This window comes from Meles meles, chromosome 6, assembly GCF_922984935.1.
Source record: "Meles meles chromosome 6, mMelMel3.1 paternal haplotype, whole genome shotgun sequence".
Taxonomy (NCBI): Eukaryota; Metazoa; Chordata; class Mammalia; order Carnivora; family Mustelidae; genus Meles; species Meles meles.
This window is the reverse complement of record NC_060071.1, coordinates 49,398,235-49,420,754: the sequence shown is the minus strand read 5'-3', so window position 1 is coordinate 49,420,754 and position 22,520 is coordinate 49,398,235. Positions and strand designations below refer to the sequence as shown.

Below are 22,520 nucleotides of genomic sequence, written 5' to 3'. Positions count from 1 at the left end.
AAGACACATGCAGGTTGAAAGTGAAGGGATGGAGAAACATCTACCATGCAAATGGATGTTAAAAGAAAGCTGGAGGGGCACCTGGGTGGCTCAGTGTGTTGGGCCTCTGCCTTCAGCTCAGGTCATGATCTCAGGGTCCTGGGATCGGGCCCCGAATGGGGCTCTCTGCTTGGAGGGGAGCGTGCTTCCTCCTCTCTCTCTGCCTGCCTCTCTGCCTACTTGTGATCTCTGTCTGTCAAATAAATAAATAAAATCTTAAAAAAAAAAAAGAAAGAAAGTTGGAGTAGCAATACCTATATTGGACAAAATAGACTTTAAAACAAAGACTGTAAAAAGAGATAAAGAAAGACACTACATAATAATAAAGGGGACAATCCAACAAGAAAATCTAACAATTATAAATATTCGTGCGCCCAACATGGGGGCACCCAAATACATAAAACAATTAATAACAAACATAAAGGAACTAATTGATAATAATATAATGACAGTAGGGGACTTTAATACCCCACTTACATTAATGAGCAGATCATCTAAACAGAAAATCAACAAGGAAACAATGGCTTTGAATGACACACTAGACCAGATGGATTTAACAGATATATTCAGAACATTCTATCCTGAAACAGCAGAATACTTGATTCTTTTCAAGTACACATGGAACATTCTCCAGAACAGATCATTTATTAGGCCACAAAACAAGCCTCAACAAATTCAAGAAAACCAAAGTCAAACCGTGCACCTTTTCTGACCACAATGGTATGAAAGTAGAAGTCAACCACAAGAAAAAAATCTGGAAAGACCACAAATACATAGAGGTTAAATAACATGCTACTAAACAATGAATGGGTCAATCAGGAAATAAAAGAAGAAATTTTAAAAATACATGGAAATAAACAAAAATGAAAACACAAATAAAGCCTTAGGATGCAGCAAAAGTGTTTTTGTTGTTGTTGTTTGAGAGAGAGAGCATGTGAGCCAGTGGGGTGGTGCGGAGAGGGGCGGAGGGAGAGGGAGAGAATTGCAAGCAGGCTCCGCATTCAGTGCAGGGCCCCACATGGGGTTCAGTTTCACAAACCTGAGATCATGGCCTGAGACAAAATCAAGAGTTGGATTCTTAACTGATTCAGCCACCCAAGCGCCCCCACAAAAGTGGTTCTAAGAAGGAAGTATATAGTAATACAGACCTACCTCAAGAAGCAAAAGAAATCTCACATAAACAACCTAAACTTCTACCTAAAAAAGCTAGGAAAATCACAACAAACAGAGCCTAAAGCCAGCAGAAGGAAAGTAATAACAAAGATTAGAGCAGAAATAAATGATTTAGAAACTGAAAAAGCATTGGAACAGGGAAGCCTGGCTGGCTCGGTTGGTAGAGCAGGCGACTCTCGACCTTTGGGTCATGAGTTCAAGACCCATGTTGGGCACAAAGGTTACAGATACACATACATACACAACAAGAAAAAACAATAGAACAGATCAATTAAACCAGGAGGTTGTTCTTTGAAAAAAATTAATAAAATGGAAAAACATTAAGAAAAGAGAAAGGACCTTTTAAATAAATAAAATCCCCAATGAGAGAGGAGAAATAACAACCAGCACCACAGAAATACAAACAGTTATAAGAGATTATTATGAAAAACTATATGCCAACAAATTGGACAACACAGAAGAAATGGATAAATTCCTAAATACATATAAATTACCAAAACTGAAATAGAAAATTTGAACAGACTGATAACTAGCAGAAATTGAATCAGTAACCAAAAACTCCCAACAAACAAAAGTCCAGGACCATGGGGCCCCTGGCTAGTTCAGTCAGTTACAGCACGCAACTCTTGATCTTGGGGCTGTAAGTCTGAGCCTTACTTTGGCTGTAGAGATTACTTAAAAATAAAATCTTTAGGGGTGCCTTGGTGGCTCAGTGGATTAAGCCGCTGCCTTCGGCTCACGTCATGATCTCAGGGTTCTGGGATCGAGTCCCACATCGGGCTCTCTGCTTGGCGGGGCTCCCTCCCTCTCTGCCTGCCTCTCTGCCTACTTGTGATCTCTCTCTCTCTGTCAAATAAATGAATAAAATCTTTAAAAAAAATAAAATCTTTAGGGTGCCTATGTGGCTCAGTCAGTTAAGCATCTACATTTGGCTAAGGTCATGATCCTAGGGTCCTGGAATCAAGTTCTTCATCAGGCTCCCTGCTCAGTGGGAAGCCTGCTTCTCCCTCCCCCACTCCCCCACTTGTGCTGTCTCTCTCTGTGTCAAATAAATAAAATCTTGAAAAATAAAATACAGTCTTTAATAAATAAATAATAAAATAAAACTAGGAAGAACAAATTTTGGGCATCTGACTCAGTTGTAAAAGTGTGTGACTCTTGATCTTGGGGTCAAGAGAGTACATCCAAAAAAAAAGAAAAAATATCCAGGATTAGATGGCTTCACGGCAAATTCTACCAAACATTTAAAGAAGAATTAATACCTATTCTTCTCAAATTATTCCAAAAAATAGAAAAGGAAGGAAAACGTCCAAACTCATTCTATGAGGCCAGCATGACCTTGATACCAAAATCAGATAAAGACACCACAAAAAAAAAAAGAACTACTCTGAGGAACATAGATGCAAAAATCCTCAACAAAATACTAGCAAACTGAATCCGATAATACATTAAAAACACCAGTCACGGGGCGCCTGGGTGGCTCAGTGGGTTAAAGCCTCTGCCTTCAGCTCAGGTCATGATCCTGGGGTCCTGGGATCGAGCCCCACATCCGGCTGTCTGCTCAGCGGGGAGCCTGCTTCCTCCTCTCTCTCTGCCTGCCTCTCACCATGACCAAGTGGGATTTATTCTTGGGCTGCCAGGTGGTTCAATATTTGCAAATCAATCAACATAATATATCACATCAATAAGAGAAAGGATAAGAAATGATGCTCATTTCATGGGGCTTGGGTGACTCAGCTGCTAAGTGTCCAGCTCTTGTTTCGGTTCAGGTCATGATCTCGAGGTCATGAGATTGAGCCCTGCATCAGGCTCTGTACTCAGGAGGGCATCTGTTCTCTCCCTTTGCCCCTCCCCCCACTCGTGCGCATACACTTTCTCTAAAATAAATAAATAAATCTTAAAAAAAAAAAAAAAAAAAGAACTGGGGCACCTGGGTGGTTCAGTGGGTTAAAGCCTCTGCCTTTGGCTCAGGTCATGATCCCAGGGTCCTGGGATCGAGCCCCACATCAGGCTCTCTGCTCAACAGGGAGTTTACTTCCTCTCTCTCTGCCTGCCTCTCTGTCTACTTGTAATCTCTGTCTGTCAAATAAATAAATAAAATCTTTAAAAAAAAAAAAAGAACTATGTGATCATTTCAACAGATGCAGAAAAAGCATTTGACAAAATACAACATCCATTCCTGTTAAAAACCTTAAACAAAGTAAGGGTTAACATAATAAAGGCCATATGTGAAAAACCCACAGCTAATATCATTCTCTAAGGGGGAAAGATGAGAGCTTTCCTCTTTGGTAAGGAACAAAACAGGATATTCACCCTCACCACTTTCATTCAACATAGTAGTGGAACTCCTAGCCACAGCAATCAGACAACAAAAAGTAATACAGGCAGGGCGCCTGGGTGGCTCAGTGGGTTAAGCCGCTGCCTTCAGCTCAGGTCATGATCTCAGGGTCCTGGAATCGAGTCCCGCATCGGGCTCTCCGCTCAGCGGGGAGCCTGCTTCCCTCTCTCTCTCTCTGCCTGCCTCTCTGTCTACTTGTGATCTCTGTCTGTCAAATAAATAAATAAAATCTTTAAAAAAAAAAGTAATACAGGCATCCAAATCTGCAGGAAGAAATAAAACTTTCACTATTTGCAGATGACGTGATACTCTATATAGAAAACCTGAAGGACTCCACCAAAAAACTTCTAGAACTGAAACACAAATTCAGTAAAGTTGCAGAATACAAAATCAATGTACAGAAATCTGCAGCATTTCTTTTAAGATTTATTCATTTCAGAGAGAGAGTGCACTGTGGGAAGGGGCACAGGAAGAGAGAGAGGGAAGCTCAAGCGGATTCCTCGCTGAATGCAGAGCCCAATGTGGGTCTCGATCTCACCACCCTGAGATCAGACCTGAGCTGAAACCAAGAGTCACATGTCCAACTGACAGCACCACCCAAGTGCTGCTCTGTTGCATTTCTATACTAATAACTGAGCAGCAGAACAAGAAATTAAGCAATCAATTACAGCTGCACCAAAAAAAATAATAATAACAATAATATAGTTAGTCCTCCTGCCTAAAATGTGTCAGTCAGTTAACACCACCAAACCAATGTTGCCACAGCTAGAGATGCTCAAGAATGAGCCGAAACAGGAAGTGGAGTTCTTGTCCATGTCCATTGTCCAGGTCATGGGGTACAGACCAAGTAACGTGGAAGCCAGGGACTGTAAATGTGCTGAAGAACAAGGGTAAAGCATCACTCATCCCACTGACAAGTTCTATGTGTGTCCCTGGGAAGCTACATGATGTGGAACGTGTACTCATTTATGGACTAGGCTACTATGTAGAAAAGACACCTGAGGATGCCAAGGACTTCTGTGAGAGGAAGACAGACTTCCTCAGCAAGCAAATGGAGAAAATCTAGCCAGCTCTGCAGGCGAAGCAAGCTGTGAAACAGGCTGTCATGGAGATCAGGAGCCAGAAGATTCGGCAGCTCACAGACTTGGGGGCAACTCAGGCTACTGCCAAGGCCTGAGAGCTTGTTTTTGCTTTCTCTTTCTCAAATAAATAAACAAAATCTTTTTATTACTATTATTATTATTATTTTTTATTGACAGACAAAGATCACAAGCAGGCAGAGAGGCAGGCAGAGAGAGAGATGGGGAAGCAGGCTCCCTGCTGAGCAGTGAGCCTGATGCGGGGCTCGATCCCAGAACCCTGGGATCATGACCTGAGCCAAAGGCAGAGGCTTTAACCCACTGAACCACCCAGGCACCCCAACAAAATCTTTCTAAATTTTTTAAAAATAAATTTTAAAAACCCTAGGAATAAACCCAATCAAAGAGGTGAAAGACCTGTACTCTGAAAACTATGAAACACTGATGAAAGAAATTGAAGATGACACAAAGAAATGGAAAGACACTCCCTGCTCATGGATTGGAAGAACAAATATTAGAACGTCCATACTACCCAAAGCAATCTATACATTTAATGCAATCTCTTTCAAAATACCAACAGCATTTTTCACAAAACTAAATTTGTATGGAACCACAGAAGACCTCAAACAGCCAAAGCAACCTTGAAAAAGCAAAGCAAAGCTGGAGGCATCACAGTTTCAGACTTCAAGTTATGTTACAAAGCTGCAGTTTTCAAAGCAGTATGGTTCTGGCATAAGAACAGATCAACAGTATAGAATAGAACTTAGAAATGAACCCACAGTTATATGGTCGATGAAGCTTAGACAAAGTGGGAAAGAATATCCAACGGGAAAAAGACAGTCTCTTCAACAAATGGTGTTGGGAAAACTGGACAGCAACATGCAGAAGAATGAAAGTTAATGAAAGAAGAATGAAAATACTCTTTTACCATACGCAAAAGTAAACTCAACATGGATTAAAGACCTAAATGTGAGACTTGAAATCAGAAAAGTTCTTGAAGAAAGCACAGGCAGTAATTTCTCTGACATCTGCTTTCGGCTCAGGTCATGATCCCAGAGTCCTGGGATCGAGCCCCACATCCGGCTCTCTGCTTGGCTGGGAGCCTGCTTCCCTTCCTCTCTCTGCCTGTCTCTCTCCCTACTTGTGATCTCTGTCTGTCAAATAAATAAATAAAATTCAAAAAAATTAATAAAATATTTAAAAAAAACAACTCAACACCAAAAACCAAATAATCCAATTTAAAAATGGGCAAAAAGGGGCACCTGGGTGGCTCAGTGGGTTAAGCCTCTGCCTTCAGCTCAGGTCATGATCTCAGGGTTCTGGGGTCGAGCCCCGTGTCAAGCTCTCTGCTCAGCGGGGAGGCTGCTTCTCCCTCTCTCTCTGCCTGCCTCTCTGCCTACTTGTGATCTCTCTCTGTCAAATAAATAAATTAAATATTTAAAAAAATAAAAAATAAAAAATGGGCAGAAGAAATGGACATTTCTCCAAAGGTGACATCTAAATGACCAACAGACACATGAGAAAATGCTCAACATCAGTCATCATCAGGGAAATACAAATCAAAACTGCAATGAGTGCTCACCTCACACCTGTCAGAAAAACTAAAGCCAACAACACAATAACAACAGATGCTGGAGAGGATGTGGAGAAAGGGGAACCCTCTTGCACTGCTGATGGGAATGCAGACTGGTGCAGCCACCATGGAAAACAGTATGGAATTTCCTCAAAAAGTTAAAAATAGAGCTACCCTATGATCCAGAAATCACAATACTAAGTATTTACCAAAGAACACAAAAATACAATTCAAAGAGATATATGCACCCCTATGTTTATGGCAGCATTATTTACAATAGCCAAATTATGGAAATAGCCCAAGTGTCCACGGACAAATAAATGGATAAAGAAAATGTGGTGGGTAGACACCCATACACAAGAATATTATTCAGGGGCGCCTGGGTGGCTCAGTGGGTTAAAGCCTCTGCCTTTGGCTTGGGTCATGATCCCATGTCCTGGGATTGAGCCCCACATTGGGCTCTCCATTCCGTGGGGAGCCTGCTTCCTCCTCTCTCTGCCTATTTGTGATCTCTGTCAAATAAATAAAATATTTTTAAAAAAGGAATATCATTCAGCCATAAAGAAAATGAAATCTTGCCACCTGCAATGACATGGAAGGAGCTGGAGTGTATTATGCTAGGTGAAATAAGTCAGAGAAAGACAAATACCATATGATTTCACTCACATGTGGAATTTAAGAAACAAAACAAATGAGCGAGGGGAAAAAAAGAGAGCGAGTGAGAGAAAGGCAAACCAAGAAATAAACTCTTAACCATAGAGAACTGATGGTTACCAGGGGAGGTGAGGAGGGGTGGGGGTGGGTTAAGTAGGTGATGGGGATTAAGGAGGACACTTGTGATGAGCACTGGGTGATGTACAGAAGTCTGAATCACTATTTGTAGAGCTGAAATTAATATGACACTGTATGTTAACTGGCATTTTTTAAAAAGATTATTTGAGAGAGAGAGTAGATGAGCAGCAGCGAGCAGCAGGAGGAGCAGAGGAAGAGAATCTCAAGCAGACTCCCCACTGATCGTAGAGCCCCATGTGGGGCTCCATCCCAGGACCCTGACATCATGACCCAAGCCAAAACCAAGAGTTGGATGTTTAACCAACTGAGCCACCCAGGTGCCCCCACTAACTGGAATTTAAATAAGAACTTTGAAAAAATGCCCCAAATAAATATCTCCTAATGGCTGAATACATCTGTTAAAAGACACAGAGAGAGAAAGGATCAGAAAGTCCCCTGCATCCCCACAGAAGGTAAAATGCCCTTGAGAAAATGAAGAGGCTCCATTGACAGGAAAGGGGTCCCCTAGACAACAGTCCCAATGTCCTGGAAAGGGAGTGTGGTTTGAATTCCTACGTGTTCTGGAGACCCTCCAGGACTTTCTTAGAAAGGCTGGATGCTACAGGGATCTTGTAGAGAGTCCTTTGGAAGGAGAGGCAGCCAGGGCTTGCTGGTGGGGGATTTGGGCTGTGAGGGGACTTTCCCCCCAGCGGGGCTGATTCAGACACTGAGGAAAGAGAAGTGAGTGCCTGGGCTTGCTTTCTCAGCTCTGTGCTAGGCTAAGCACAAGGGAGTGATCTCTTCACCCTCTGAAGACCCAAAGTGAGGTGTCCTCACTAACTGGAGGGCCCCATCCTTGGCCTACTTGAGGCGTCGTTTGCACCGTGACATGGTGTGGTTAGAGCAGTACCCACAGTTCTGGCTGCAGGGACTGGCTGGGCAATGGGGTTTCTTCAGTGTGGAAGGCACAAGTTACCTCAAGCCTTCATTATGGAGCAGATGCTGGGGTATGTGTGTGCGCGTATGTTCGCGTCCTATCTGCCTCTGCCTTTCTAGAGAAGGTCCTATCTGTCCTGAAGACACAGGGAGGAGCTCTGCAGGGAGCATCTGTGTTACTGGCTAGCTTGGGAAGATTAGAGCAATGCTTTATTTTACATATCACTTTTAAACATTTTCCTTTTCTATCATCCTTTCATCTGCTTCTCACCAAACCCTTTGAGGCAGGCAGGGAGAAACCTCTGTTTCCTTACAGAGAAGACTGGCTCCTCTTGAGACCACTTAATGGAAGACAGTCTTCCTCCTGCTGCTTCCTTCCACATTTCCTGGGCAGTACTATTCCACGGCTCAGGCCAGGGCATACAAGAAAAGATGAGGCCGAGAATGTTAGAAGCTTCTAGTCTGGGAGGAAAAGCGAAATAAGAATAAAATCAAGTGGGACATGAGAAACTAGGTATAGTAACAAAGCATCACTGTAATAGACCATTCATTTTCTTTTCCAAATGAATTTTTATTATTTAATATTTATTTATTTATTTATTTGAGAGAGAGAAAGGGAGAAGGGGAAAGGGCAGAAAGGAGAGGGAGAGAGAGAGAGAATCTCAAGCAGACGCCATGCTGAGCACAGAGCCTGACACAGAGCTCGATCTCAAGACACCAAGATCATGACCTCAGCCAAAATCAAGAGTCAGATGCGGGGGTGCCTGGGTGGCTCGGTTCTTGAGCATCTGCCTTTGGCTCAGGTCATGACCCCAGGGTTGTGGGATGGAGCCCTGCATCGGGCTTCCTGCTCACTGGGGAGCCTGCTTCTCCTTCTCCTACTCCCCCTGCTTGTGTTCCCTCTGTCAAACACATAAAATCTTAAAAAAAAAAAAAATAGTCAGAGGCTTAACCAACTGAGTCAACCAGGTTCCCCCCAAATGAATTTTTAAATCACCTTGCTGAATGCCACAAGAATTTCTCTTAAAACAATAGAAAAACTACCAAAAAAGTATAGAACAGTATACTTAAGATATAACCAGAAAATAGTGGGGTGATAAAAGATACACTAGAGAGGATCATTAAACTCCAACTTTGGTTCTTTGGGGAAAAAAAACTAATAAAACTGACAACTTCTGACAAGATTTATAAGGTCAAAAAAAGGATGGTATAAATAAATAATATTGGGAATGAAAAAAAGGACAACAGAGCAGAGTCAAATGATAGAGAATATGAACTGTGTGCCAATAAATTTTAAAACTGCAGAAAATGTTCATATATATTATACATATATAACATAAAACCTAGATATAACTTAGATATAAGTATGTAACATATATACATATGTATGTATACCTGTATACATTCATATGTGTATATATGTAACTTAAAAGTGACTCATGAAGAAATAGAAAACCTGAAAGTCATAAAAAGACAAGTCATAAAGGACAAGAATTGCTAGCAAAACATCAGAACTTGATGGCTTTGCTGGCAAACATTCAAGTAACATCTAGATCATTCCAACCTGATACAAAATCATTAGGAGGTTTAAAAAAAAAAGAAGAGGGACAGTGGAGGAAAAAAAAAAAATACTTTCCAGCTCATTAGGCAGGAGGAAGCAGGCTCCCCACTGAGCAGAGAGCCCAATACGGGGCTCAATCCCAGGACCCTGGGGATCATGACCTGAGCTGAAGGCAGAGGCTTTAACTCACTGAGCCACCCAGGCACCCCTCCAGCTCATTAGGAGTTTCTATATCCTTGATAATAAAACAAGACAAAGAAAGAACAATAAAGTAATATTTTCACTGGCAAATCCCACTAGAGAAATTAAATATAAAAGTCTAAAAAAAAAAGTCTAATAACAGTGTCAACAAAAAAAAATACAATGTGATCTGGGGCGCCTGGGTGGCCTAGTGGGTTAAAGTCTCTGCTTTCAACTCAGGTCATGATCCCAGAGTCTTGGGATTGAGCCCCGCATCAGACTCTGCTCAGCAGGGAGCCTGCTTCCCTTCCTCTCTCTCTGCCAGCCTCTCTGTCTACTTGTGATCTCTGTCTGTCAAATAAATAAATAAAATCTTAAAAAAAAATACAATGTGATCAAGTTGGGTTTTTCAGTGGCTTGAGTATTTGTGTGCCCCCTAAAATTCCTTTGTGAGGGACTCCTGGGTGGCTTCGTCATTAAGCATCTGCCTTCAGCTCAGGTCATGATCCCAGGGTCCTGGCTGGGCGGGGAGCCTGCTTCTCCCTCTGCCTCTCTGCTTCTGCTCTCCCGCTCTCACTCACTCTCTCTCAAATAAATAAATAAAAATCCATAAAAAATAAAGGAAAAAAAAAGCCAGCTGTCTGTAACCTGGGGGAGGGGCAAGGCCAGCAGCTATCATTTGGCACCTTGATCTCAGGCTTTCAGCCTCTAGAACTGTGAGAAATAAATTTTTGTTGTTTGAACAACCCAGTTTATGTTATCTTGTCTAAAACATATTTATTCTAGAAATGCAAGACTGGCTCAACATTTGCTCACGCAATGCCATCCATCACATTGACAATCTAAAGGAAAAAAAATCAATAAATAAAATCTTTTAAAAAAAGTGGCACCTGGGTGGCTCAATGTGTCTGCCTTGGGCTCTGGTCAGATCCCAGAGTCCCACATCAAGCCCTGAGTCAGACTCCCTGCTTAGCGGGGAGGCTGCTTCTCCCTCTGCTCCTCCCCCTGCTCGTGCTTGCTCTCAAATGAAAAAATAAAATCTTTAAAAATTTTTTTAAATAAAAGAAAAACCATATGATCATATCTTAATAGGTTCAGTAGAAGTTCTTAGTAAATATAAGTAATATATAAGTAAACATCCTTCACCCCATAAAAGGTATGTAATACCTAAAGGACATATCAAACTCAATGGAGAAGCATTTGAAAGCATTCTTTTATAATCGGGCTTCAGAAAAAAGGGTCCACTGAACTCATTTCTACTTATTATGATATAATATATTATATATATAAATTTATATATATAATTATATATATATAAATATATATTTATATTATATAATAAACATTGTCCAGGCTGACTGCTCAATAAGAAAAAAATAAATCTAAATAATAGAAAGGAAGAAATGAAAAGGTCCCAGATAATATGATTTTGTAAATAGAAATTTCAAAAGAATCTACACACAATTTATTGGAGTTAATGAAAGAGTAGGTAAGATTGCCAGATATAAGGTTCTATACAAGAATCAATTACTTTTTTGTTTTTTTTTTAATAGGCTCTACCCCACAACATGCAGCTTGAATTCAGAACCCTGAGATCAAGAGTCATATGCTTGGGACGCCTGGGCACAAGAATTCAGTTCCAGAAGAATCAAGCAGTTAAATATGAAAGACATAGCTTTAAAAGACAGAACTTCCTTAATAACTTGAGGTAGTGATTTATTAAAACACACCAAAAAAGCACAAATCAGAATGAAAAAAAATCGATTTGACATTAAAATTAAGACACACTATAATAAGAATGGAAAGGGAAGCTATAAACAGAAGTTAACTGCATCATATAACCAACAACGAATTACTATTTACAACCTCCATAGGGGCGCCTGGGTGGCTCAGTAGGTTAAATGTCAGACTCTTGGTTTCAGCTCAGGTTCTGATTTCAAGGTTGTGGGATCAAGAGTCAGGCTCTGTACTCCGCGTGGAGTCTGCTTGAGTATTCTCTCTCCCTCTCCCTCTACTCCTCACCCTCAAGTGTGCTCTCTCTCTCTAAAATAGATAAATCTTTAAACTTTTTAAAAATATATTTTATTGGGGCACCTGGGTGGCTCAGTGGTTTAAGCTGCTGCCTTCAGCTCAGGTCATGATCTCAGGGTCCTGGGATCGAGTCCCACATCGGGCTCTCTGCTCAACAGGAAGCCTGCTTCCCCCTCTCTCTCTGCCTGCCTCTCTGCCTACTTGTGATCTCTCTGTCAAATAAATAAATAAAATCTTTAAAAAAAAAAAAAAAAATATATATATATATTTTATTCATATATTTGACAGACAGATTACAAGTAGGCAGAGAGACAGGCAGAGAGAGAGGAAGAAGCAGGATCCTCGATGAGCAGAGAGCCTAATGTGGGGCTCGATCCCAGGAAGCTGGGATCATGACCTGAGCCGAAGGCAGAGGCTTAACCCACTGAGCCACCCAGGCACCCCTAAAATAGATAAATCTTTAAAAAAATTTAAAAGTCTCTAGAGTCTAGAGGTTGTGTTAACTAAGACAAAGATTCACAATATAAGGGGGCAGAAATGTGCAAAAGACACATACAGGCACTTCAATGAAGATAAACCATGATGGCCAAAAAAATCTCCGAAAAGATATTCAACCTCAGTAGTAATTAGAGAAATGCACATTAAAACTACTGTCAGGTACTATTTAATGTCTATCAGATGGGCAAAAATTAGTCAGCAAACCAACGACTCGTGAGGACAAGAAGCTATGGGAATACACAAATGCCGCTGATGGAAGTGGAAATGAGTACATTCACTCCTGGGACAAATTATTACATTTACCTGCCCTGACCCAGCGGTTCCATTCCACACTTTAGGAAAAGAAAGTCTTGCATACACTCATTGTGAGTAAAATCATTCTAATAACCAAAATCTAGGGAAAGAAACCAAACCTCCAAGAAGAGAGAAAGGATCTATTAAACTGGGCTGTTGGGGCAATGTAATTAATACAAGACCTGTGCTGCCCGGTACTGTCATTAGTTTCACGTGCTGGTTGAGTGCTTGTAGAGAAGCCGGCCCCAACTGAAATACACAAAGTGCAAATACACACTGGATTTAGAAGATTTAGCACCAAAAAAGATGATACAAGCACTTTTAATCTTCTATACTGGTTTCACGATGAAAGATCTTGGACTAGATTAAAAAAAAAATCAACCTCATACACTTTCCTTCTTCTTAGTTATTTAACCAGCTTAAAACAAAAAACAAAAACAAAACTTCAAACCCCCTGCTTCTACTTGACAAGAGAGCAAGTGACTGACTTGTAAAACGTTAAACCCGAATGAAATCTTGTCATTTGCAAACACGTGGATGGAACTAGATAGAAGGTATACGCTAAGCAAAATAAACCAAAAACAAAAATACCATAAGACTTCACTCATATGTGGAAGTCAACAAAGCGCATACATAGGGGAAAATAAACAAAATTAAGACAAACACAGGTTAGTAAGCTTTTAAACCACCGACAAGAGAGCCATAAATAAAAGTAAGGACCAGCACCTGCACCCACGCGACTAAACTCTCAAAACACAAGCCAAAAGCACACACGTACAACAACAACAAAAAAAAGTGTACGTTCCCATAGAGAGCCACGTCGTTCTTCTACGAAGTGATATTTAATACAAGAAAAATCACTACCACCACGGCTAAAACGCACTACCTACATACTACACAAAAAAACCCTGAAAAGGCAACCACTTACAAATCTATTTTTCAACTTCATAAATTAGCCTTGCCAAAGCAAGGCCTCAAAAAATTGGGTTAAGACTCAGAATTGTTCCTCTCCACGGAAATCTTTAGTAAAAGGCGAAAGATTTATGCGATCTGAAGAGAAACCAGAGTATAAAACTCAGCCCTCTAACTCACACCTCGGGTAAAAAAAACTCCTAGTACAATGATGGTGGCTGGTTAATGGCAAAATTCATTGCCTGAATAAAAATTTTTAGATTACTCTGTAATTAGATATCTAACTTTAAAACACATAGGTGGAAGAATTTTTAAGGTTTATTGTTTTAAATTTGTACCGTGTGCAGTGCACTGTGGGTATGCAAATAATCGAGTCACAGCTCTTCGGGTTCGGAAAATAGGTTAGTATTCACACTGTACCTCGGCGTCTCCATTAGGGGGCGAAGAAGAGAATTGACTGGACCTAAATGCCTATTGATAAGGGACTCGGTCTTTATGTTTGATGTATTTGTACAGCTGAGTTTGTTTTCTATCGAGTAAAGACTTTGTCATTAAATCGAATAAGAGAAGATTAGCAAATAAGAGACTGATACAAAATTCAGGGCAGTGGTTCCTCCCTTCAGTGGGGAGGGAGAGGCCAGGTTGAGAAGAGCACGCGAGAGTTGTATTTCTTTCCTAAGCTGCGTGGTAGGCAGACGGGTGTTCGTTTGTCCTGGTTTAACCGTGCACCTGCAGGGTATACACTCTTCATCATTCTGCATTTTCGTCTGCCGTTTGAGAAAAATTCCTGTCAGTATCCTGTTTAAAATTGGAGTCTGCGTGCTTGGCCTCAGGTTTCCTGCCCCACCTGCTGCTGCTGCTTTGGGAGATGAAATCTCGTATTCCAGTTTCAGATCCCGGGTCTCTTTATCCTATGCTTTTACTTTTTTTTTTTTAAGTTTATTTATTTGTTATTTATTTATTTATTAAGATTTTATTTATTTATTTGATAAAGATCACAAGTAGGCAGAGAGGCAGGCAGAGAGAGAGGAGGAAGCAGGCTCCCCGCTGAGCAGAGAGCCCCGTGCGGGGCTCTATTCCAGGACCCTGGGATCATGACCTGAGCCAAACGCAGAGGCTTTAACCCACTGAGCCACCCAGGCGCCTCTAAATTTACTTTTTTTTTTTAAAGTAATCTCTAGGGCCGCCTGGATGGCTCAGTGGGTTAAAGCCTCTGCCTTCCGGACAGGTCATGCTGGATCCTGGGATGGAGCCCCGCATCGGGCTCTCTGCTCAGCGGAGAGCCTGCTTCCCTCCCCCCACCCCACCCCCACCCCCGCCCCCCCACTTGTGATCTCCGTCTGTCAAATAAATAAACTCTTAAAAAAAAAAAGTAATCTTGGGGCGCCTGGGTGACTCAGTGGTTTAAGGCCTCTGCCTTCGGCTCAGGTCATGATCCCAGGGTTCTGGGATCCAGCTGGGCATTGGACTCTCTGCTCAGCGGGGAGCCTGCTTCCTCCTCTCTACTTGTGATCTCTGTATGTCAAATAAATAAATAAAATCTTAAAAAAAAAAAAAAGTAATCTCCACCCAATGTGGAGCTTGAACTCATGATCCCAGGATCAAGAGCCAGGTGCTTTTTGGACTGAACCAGACAAGCACTCCCCCCCCCCCCCAATTAGGCTTTAAAAATGTGCTGTTCCCTATGTATTGTTCTTTGATGTGCTTGTTGATTCTGGTTAGCAGAAGAAACAAACCTGAGAGAAATAAAACAAGATGAAATCAGAGAGGGAGACAAACCGTAAGAAGGAAACAAACTGAGGCTTGCTGGAGGGGAGAGTCGGGGGATGGGATATCTGGGTGATGAGCATTGAGAAGGGCACTGGATGGAATGAACACTGGGTGTTCCAGACAGCTGATGAAGCACAGAACTCTACCTCTGAAATTAATAAGACATGATATGTTAATTAGTTGAATTTAAATTTAAAAAAAGACATCCCCTTCCACCCCCCACACTCCCACCCCCACAAGGAAAAAAAATGTGCTGTTCTTTCTGCAGTGCTGTTACTAGATCTGAACTGCTTGCAAGGTTTCCCTAACTATTGTGGCAACTGAGCAACCTTGAGGAAGGAAATTACAGCTCTTTTTGTTTTCTTCTAGCTGATTATATATATAAACATTTTCTTTCCCAACTTTGACACCTTCTTTAAATTGGCATTTTTTTTCTCACTTTGCTGGTTCCTTTGCTCTTAACTAGTCAATCAGATGTGACATATATTTTAAATTTCACATCTTAATTTTTTGAAAAGTCTATTATAGGGGTACCTGGGTGGCTCAATCGGTTAAAAGTCTGCTCAAGTCATGATCCCTGGGTGTTGCTAGGTCAGGAGCCTGCTCCCTCTCCCTCTGCCTGTCCCTCCCCTTGCTTGCGCCCTCCCTCCCACTCTCTGTCAAATAAATAAAATCTTTAATAAATAATTTAAAATAAAAAATAAAAAGTTATTACAATTTAAAAACAGCTTTATGGGATATGATTTACTTGTCATACAATTTATCCATTTAAAGTGTATAATTCAATGGTTTTTACTATATTCAGAGTTGTGCAATCATCACCACAATCTAATTTTAGGACATTTTTGTCCCCTCAGAGAGAAACTCTACCCATTAGCAGCACACACACACATAAACACTCCCTGCTCCCCAGCCTCTGGAAACCACTATTCTACTTTCTGTCTCTAAAGTACCTATTCTGGATATTTCATATAAATGGAAGCAGACAACATGTAGCCCCTGTAACTGGCTGCTTTCACTTAGAGTCATGTCTGCTGAGTTCATCCGTGCATACATTTGCTTTAATACTTTTTGCATGTTTTTTATATTTCTCAATGTAATGGGAAGTTAGAGATCCATGAACATGCAAAGTTCCCCCCTATGGTAATAGCTAGGCTCGCAGGCATTGTCCAGGGGCTCAGGCACTGATGGAACAGGAAAGGAGCAAATCTGAATGCTTTGAAGAGCGTTTCCCTGCTCCTAAGCTTTAGAGGACGTTCACCTTCAGGACATTTCTCAGCTTCATTATGGAAAGGTCTTGAGCAGCTTTCACTGGTTAGAGAACCAAAAGGAAGGTTAACTTTTGTTTTTAGCATTCCAGGCTCCATAGAGTCGTGGAGTTCCCAGGGCTTCTGAATCCAAGCGTGAACCCATGTCTGATTGCAAAGGTGGAGTTTCAATTTCATTGTTTGTGATGGGGCTGGCACTTCCATTCCGGGCAACAATTCATACGGATATTTAATAGAAGATATACCCTAAAAACAACAAGAACAAAAAGATCATAGAAACCTTTAATTGGAATTTTTTTTCAAGATTTTATTTATTGATTTGACAGACAGAGATCACAAGTGGGCAGAGAGGCAGGCAGAGAGAAAGAGAGGGAGAAGCAGGCTCCCTGACGAGCAGAGAGCCCGATGCGGGACTTGATCCTGAGACCCTGGGATCATGACCTAAGCCCAAGGCAGAGGCTTTAACCCACTGAGACACCCAGGTGCCACTTTAATTGGAATTTTTGATGGAAATTTTGATTCTTGCCTTCTTTCTGACTCCAAAGGGAAAATTAACAACATGTTGTTTACATGTTTTTTTTCTAAAGACTTTATTTATTTATTTGACAGACAGAGATCACAAGTAGGCAGAGAGACAGGCAGAGAGAGAGAGAGAGAGGAGGAAGCAGGCTCCCTGCCAATCCCAGAACCCTCCTGGGATCGCAACCGGAGCCGAAGGCAGAGGCTTTAACCCACTGAGCCACCCAGGCGCCCCTACATGTGGTGTTTTGGTTGGTATTCTTCATTAGCTTGGGCAGATTCCCTTCTATTTCTAGTATGTTCAGATTAATATATATGTACATATGTATAATGAATGAGTATTCAAGTTCATTGCTTTTTCTGCATTCATGGGATTATTATTATTATTCATGGGATTATTTTGCTCCAATCTCTTCCAGTGGATATCTGCATCAAGAGATTGTTAAATCATCCTTGCATGTTCTTATAGATTGTTCTCTGGTCCCTATTTGTTGTGGTTAGAGCCCAGGGGCCACAGTTGCAAGTGGGAGGTCCGAGCATAGGAGCAACACCTAACCCTTACAGATTCCGCAGTGGACAGAGACTCCTATGGAGGTGGATTAAACCTCTAGGTCTCAGCTCTCATCCCCAGATTTACCTTCTTTCTAGGACTCTTTGCTCATTTTTGCTGCAGCCTCTCTCCTGGCCACTGCTTCTCTTTGGTGCTCAGTTCCTGCCACAGGCCACTTGTTAAGGTCAGGGAGTCCAATATTTTGCTCTTACAGCTCCTAAAGAATTTTGAAAATATATATTCCTTGTGCACACCTTAAAGATCATATGTATAGGGGCACCTGGGTGGCTCAGTGGGTTAAGCCTCTGCCTTCAGCTCAGGTCATGTTCTCAGGGTCCTGGGATCAAGTCCCAGGTCGGGCTCTCCGCTAAGCAGGAAGCCTGCTTCTCACTGCCTGCCTCTCTGCCTACTTGTGATCTCTCTGTCAAATAAATATATAAAATCTTTAAAAAAAAAACATATGTATAGCTTCCATAAGATAACTTACAATATACATTTAAATAGATGCAAAGAATGGATATTTTGTACATTGTAAATATTGATACGCTAAGCTGTTGTATCACTTTAAAATGTAATCATTGGAAGATAAATGCCCAAGAGATTTGATAACTACCATCATAATTTTTTTTAAGATTTTATTTTATTTATTTGACAGAGAGAGAGATAACAAGTAGGCAGAGAGGCAGGCAGAGAGAGAGGAGGAAGCAGGCTCCCCGCGGAGCAGGAAGCCCGATGCGGGGCTCGATGCCAGGACCCTGAGATCATGACCTGAGCCAAAGGCAGCGGCTTAATCCACTGAACCACCCAGGGGCCCCCATAATTTTTTTTAAAGATTTTATTTATTTGACAGAGAGAGAGAGAGATCACAAGTAGGTGGAGAGGCAGGCAGAGAGGGGAAGCAGGCTCCCTGCTGAGCAGAGAGCCGGATGTGGAGCTCCATCCCAGGACCCTGAGACCATGACCTGAGCCAAAGGCAAAGGCTTAACCCACCAAGCCACCCAGGCGCCCTCCATCATAATTTTTTAAAAAAGATTTATTTTTTCATTTGAGAGAGAGAGCACGCTTGAGCAGAAGGGGCAGAGAGAGAGAGAAAGAGAATCTCAAGGAGGCTCCACGCTGAGTTCACAGCCCAGCATGACTCGATCCCACAGCCCCAAAATCTTGACTGGAGCCAAAACCAAGAGTCTGTTGCCCAACCAACTGGCACCCAGGGCCGGGGTCCCCTATTATAAGAAATTAAATATTTTTTAATTTAAAAAAAATTAAAAATTGTTTGTTTACCTAATTACTTTCTCTTCTCAAACTTGTTTTTCTTTTTTCTTTTTAAAAAAGATTTTATTTATTTGACAGAGAGAGACACAGTGAGAGAGGGAACACAAGCAGGAGGAGCGGGAGAGGGAGAAGCAGGCTCCCCGCTGAACAGGGACCCTGACATCATCATGACCTGGGCCCAAGGCAGATCCCTAATGAGTGAGCCACACAGATGCCCCTCAAACTTGTTTTTCTACTTCCCTTTCACCAAGAATTTAATGCAAATATTTTTATACCTGTAAGTGTTTTATTGATTACTCAATCATATTTCACTATGACAAAATAAGTACATTAGTTGAATTTTAAAACGTTTTCCACATTGTTTGGACTTAAAATTCTATGCATTAATGTTTTTCTTCTGGATTAATTTATTACTGTAATTACTAGTACTACACACTTGATATAAACATAACATACTATATAAACACACTCCATAATTTTGGTAATTATTAAACATAAAGTTATCATTTTATTGGAAATACATTTCTTTTTTTTTTTTTTTAAAGATTTTATTTATTTATTTGACAGAGAGATCACAAGTAGATAGAGAGGCAGGCAGAGAGAGAGAGAGAGGGAAGCAGGCTCTGCTCAGCAGAGAGCCCGATGCGGGACTCGATCCCAGGACCCCAAGATCATGACCTGAGCCGAAGGCAGCGGCTCAACCCACTGAGCCACCCAGGCGCCCTGGAAATACATTTCTTAATTAAATGGATGCATGTTGCTTATTGCCAGAAAATACAGGGTTTCTTTCCAATCCTTTTTTTTTTTTAAGAATTTATTTATTCATTTGACAGAGAGGGAGAGATGACAAGTAAGCGCAGCAGCAGGCAGTGGCGGGGGGAAGCAGGCTCCCTGCTGAGCAGAGAGCCCCATGTGGGGCTCAATCCCAGGACCCTGGGATCATGACCTGAGCCAAAGGCAGAGGCTTAACCCACTGAGCCACCCAGGTGCCCCATTTTTTTTTTCATTTTTATTAAAAGCTGTAACCTGAGAAATCTTGTTCCCATAAGTCAGTGGATGGAAGGTGTTTCAACAGTGTCACTCACTACCATATAATGAACTATTATTGACAAATTAAATCCTCAAATTTTATTGGAAGAAAAGATATGGAAAATTTTAATTTACAAAAGAATTTGCTTCCAGGGCACCTGGGTGGCTCAGTGGGTTAAAGCCTCTGCCCTTCGGTTCAGGTCATGATCTCAGGGTCCTGGGATCGAGCCCCACATCAGGCTCTCTGCTCGCAGGGAGCCTGCTTTCTCCTCTCTCTCTCTCTCTCTCTGCCTGCCTCTCTGCCTACTTGTGATCTCTGTGAAATAAATAAATAAAAATCTTTTTTTTTAAGATTTTATTTATTTACTAGAGAGACAGAGATCACAAGTAGGCAGAGAGGCAGGCAGAGAGAGAGGGGGAAGCAGGCTCCCTGCTGAGCAGAGAGCCCCAGGCGGGGCTTGATTCCAGGACTCTGGGATCATGACCTGAGCTGAAGACAGAGGCTTTAACCCACTGAGCCACCCAGGCGCCCCAATAAAAATCTTTTAAAAAATAAATAAATAAAAAGAATTTGCTGTCCAGATTCATCTCCTTCCTCCAAACTGATATAAATATTCCAAGCTGACATTTACTGAGAGCCCCAGAAGTTTTTACATCCTCCAGCATTGTTCCTTGGTAAAGTTTAGGGTAGATGACAGGAAATGTTTACTTTGTGAAATGGGGGAAGGGCAATAAAGTGAAAATGAGGCAGGAAAGGGGTCTTCTGTAGATCTCTTAAAGTCAGTCACTCTGGCCACCTCTTTTTTAAGCCCAGCCCAGCCCAGCAGCCCTGTGGAAGTGAGCTGGTTTAGTGACTCCTGACTTGGGGCATGGATGTTGAGAGCTTCTTTCTTTTCTTTCTTTCTTTCTTTTTTTTTTTTTTTCGTTAAGATTTTATTTATTTATTTGACAGAGAGAGATCACAAGTAGGCAGAGAGGCAGGCAGAGGGAGAGAGGGGGAAGCAGGCTCCCTCCTGAGCAGAGAGCCTGATGCGGTGCTCAGTCCCAGGACCCTGAGATCATGACCTGAGCTGAAGGCAGAGGCTTAACTGATGGACCCACCAAGGTGCCCCTGTGATGGTTCATTTTATTTTATTTTATTTTTTAAAGATTTTATTTATTTATTTGACAGAGAGAGAGAGACACAGCTAGAGAGGAAACACAAGCAGGGTGAGTGGGAGAGGTTGAGAAGCAGGCTTCCCATGGAGCAGGGAGCCTGATGCAGGGCTCCATTCCAGGACCCTGGGTTCATGACCTGAGCCAAAGGCAGATGCTTAAGGACTGAGCCACCCAGGCCCCCCTGTGATGGTTCATTTAGTATGTCAGCTAAGGGAAGCTCACATAGTTGATAGGTCATAAACATCATTTCTGGGTGTGTCTGGAAGAGATTAGCATTTGAATTAGCATAGTGAGGAAAGATCACCCTCATCACTGCAGTGGGCATCATCCAATGAACAGAAGGCCCAAACAGAAAACAAAAAGGCAGATGAGCAAATTTACTCTCTGTGCTTGAACTGGGAGGCACTTTTTTTTTTTTTTTTTAAGATTTTATTTATTTGACACAGAGATAGAGAGAGCACAAGGAGGGAAGCAGACCGCAAAGGGAGAAGCAGGCTCACGGAGCAGGAAGCCCGATTCCATCCCAGGACCCTGGGATCATGACCGGAGCTGAAGGCAGCTGCTTAACAACTGAGCCACGGAGGCATCCCTGGGAGACACATTTTCCACTATTCTTGGTCTTTGGCACTCCTGGTTCTTGGGCCTTGGACCCAGACTTACAGCACTGGCTCCCCTGGTTCTCAGTTTTTCATTGGAACTGGAACTGCACACCAGCTTTCCTGGGCCTCCAACTTGAACACGGCAGATCTCTTCTCAGCCTCCTTATGTGAGTCAGTTCCTTAACATCGAAAGTGAGCTTTAGTGTCTGACTCCATGGGTTAGAGAAGATAGGGTACTGAAAAGTCCTGGACCCAACCCACAACAGATGTGGTATGCACACTGCATATTCAGAACCCCCTAGGTGCAGAAAAAGTTATTCACTTCTCGTAGAATAAAGCACCACGAAAGGCCAGAAAAAAATCATACTGGGGCGCCTGGGTGGCTCAGTGGGTTAAGCCTCTGCCTTCTGATCAGGTCATGCTCCCAGAATCCTGGGATCGAACCCGCATTGGGTTCTCTGCTCAGCGGGGAGCCAGCTTCCCCCTCTTTCTCTGCCTGCCTCTCTGCCTACTTGTGATCTCTGTTAAATAAAATCTTAAAAACTAAAAACCATACTACGTCTAGAGAGTAAGGTAGAAGACAACACACCAACTTAAAGATCAATGCAATTATTTTTTTAAAAAAGCGCTTATTTCAGTAAAACTATACAAAATAAAAGCATAAAACTTATACTTACTGCACTGACCAAGAACAAAAACCATCTAATCAACCATATTGTGTATGCAACGCTTGTGTATGCAACGCACTCAAGCAGATTTACTATTTTCATATAATGGCCCGCAGCAGAAGCTAACCACGTGTTAAATTTTAATGAAATCACACTGTAAGTCTCCTTTTTAAACCTGATAAATAGCCTTGTTAGTTAACAAGGCCTCAAAAAATTGGGTTAAAACTCAGAATTGTTCCTCTCCACGGAAATCTTTAGTAAAAGGCGAAAGATTTATGCGATCTGAAGAGAAACCAGAGCAT

The 22,520-nt window shown here is 41.8% G+C and overlaps 2 non-coding genes and 1 pseudogene across 2 annotated transcripts; 1 reads left to right on the top strand and 2 right to left on the bottom strand.

Moving 5' to 3' along the window:
- Positions 1-4,240: 4,240 nt before the first annotated feature.
- LOC123944891 lies at positions 4,241-4,727 on the top strand (annotated as a pseudogene).
- An 8,700-nt stretch (positions 4,728-13,427) lies between these two features.
- LOC123945300 lies at positions 13,428-13,543 on the bottom strand. The gene has a single exon (XR_006819147.1). It is a non-coding gene; the product is annotated as a U5 spliceosomal RNA (small nuclear RNA).
- An 8,859-nt stretch (positions 13,544-22,402) lies between these two features.
- On the bottom strand, positions 22,403-22,520 carry LOC123945301. The gene has a single exon (XR_006819148.1). It is a non-coding gene; the product is annotated as a U5 spliceosomal RNA (small nuclear RNA).